Raw genomic sequence first — 2,056 nt, forward strand, 5'->3', positions numbered from 1 at the left:
GAATGGCTCCCAGACAGCCATTTTTACTTTTTTTATTTTTACTTGATGTTTTTGCACATTAAGTTCTTCTCACAAAAACAGCTACTACTTAGCAAGCCGTGTTATTTAAGATACCATGTCCATCCTTAGCATGACTTACAGATGCCAGAGGAACTGCTCTGGTGAAGATGAATGAGCCATTTCACAAAGCAAGTACTGAATCAACGATTTATATTTTTGCTTACAGTACTTTCATTCAAGCCAAGCAAAGTTTTTTTTCAACCTAAACTTCCATAGGCCTTTCATACACACAGCAATGTTTTTGTTCTCCCATTAACAGAAGTATAGGGCACACTGCATGCATAAAACCACTTAATCTGCATGCAGCCTTCAGTGCTTCTTTTGCCTTCCTGTCAGGCACTGTTTCACATGAAACAAATAAGAATCTGCAGGACAAGCCATAAGTGCATGGGCTACCAGGTAATCAATAAAACAGGCATTCTGCTCAACAGTGTACAGGCTGGGGAGGGCTTTTTATTAGAAAGAAATGCACTACAATGAAAACTGTTTCCTGGCTTTCCAGGAATTTCCCAGGTTTAAGCATTTGTGCTGGCTTCCAAGTACAAACAGCAAAACAAACCATTTTCCCCAGTTTCGGCTGGGCCTTAGGTGGCCTGGGATATTTGGTTACCAGCCTTTTCTCTCCCTTTGCCTCTGTTGTTCTTGTACAGATACATTTCCAGTAACTACCTGCAATGCAGTTCCTACGCCTTACCTTTCATTAATGATCTATTTGGAAGACGGGATGGACTGCGCCCTCAGCAAGTTCACAGATGACACCAAGCAGTGGGGGGGAGAGAAGGGAAGGTGTAGTAGATACACTGGAGGGTAGGGCTAGGATTCAGAATGACCTAGACAAACTGGAGGATTGGTCCGAAAGAAATCTCGTGAGGTTCAACAAAGGACAGGTGCAAAGTCCTGCACTTAGGACAGAACAGTCCCATGCACTGGTACCGGCTGGGGGCTGACTGGCTGGGCAACAACTCTGCAGAAAAGGACCTGGGGGGTACAGTGGACAATAAGATGGATATTAGTCAGCAGTGTGCCCTTATTTCCAAGAAAGCTAACGGCATACTGGGCTGCATTGGTAGGTGTATTGCCAGCATATCAAGGGAAGTGATTATTCCACTCTATTCTGCACAGGTGAAGCCACATCTGGAGTACTGTGTCCAGTTTTGGATCCCCCCCCTACAGAAAGGATGTGGACAAGTCGGAGACAGTCCAGGGGAGAGCACCGAAAATAATTTGGGCACAGAGGTACATGACTAGTGAGGCGAGGCTGAGGGAACTGGGTTTATTTAGTTTGCAGAAGAGAAAACTGAAGGGGAATTTAATGGCAGCCTTCAACTACCTGAAGGGGGTTTCCAGAGAGGAGGGAGCACTGTTGTCAGTGGTGGCAGATAAACAAAACAAGGAGAAATGGTCTCAAGCTGCAGCAAGGGAGGTTGAAGTTGAACATCAGGAAAAACTCTCACTAGGAAATTTGTGAAGCACTGGAACAGGTTACCAGAGATGTGGTGGACTCTCCATCCTTGGAGGTTTTTAAGGCCTGGCTAGACAAAGCCCTGGCTGGAATGATCTAGTTGGGGAGCTTTGAGCAGGGTTTGGACTAGATGATCTCCTGAGGTCCCTTCCAACTCAGTTATCTATGATTCCTCCTCTTCCAAAAGTTTGTTACCTGGCTTAGAGCACACAGTGGCTGCTCTGAAATATCTGCCTCCCTCAGAACCCAGGGTCAACACAGGAACAAAGGCATGTGTTTTAGGTCCCAGAGCAAAAAGACCTTATGATACCATCAGCATAAGGCAGGGGTGGGCAATTGTTTTGATGGGAGGCCCACTATAATGAGTTTTGGGGAAGCATCAAGGGCTGCAACGATAGTCCCAACTCTTGACAGATGCCCTGCCCCCTGGTTGCCATCTTGGGATCAGAAGTCCCACCCCTGAACCCCTGACCATTGCCACTAGAAGTCCCTCCCCTTGCTCCAGAAGTAGTCCTTCTGCTTGGGGGGGGGGGG

Source organism: Gavialis gangeticus, unplaced genomic scaffold, assembly GCF_001723915.1.
Source record: "Gavialis gangeticus isolate Ggan-Ray unplaced genomic scaffold, GavGan_comp1, whole genome shotgun sequence".
Lineage (NCBI taxonomy): Eukaryota > Metazoa > Chordata > Crocodylia > Gavialidae > Gavialis > Gavialis gangeticus.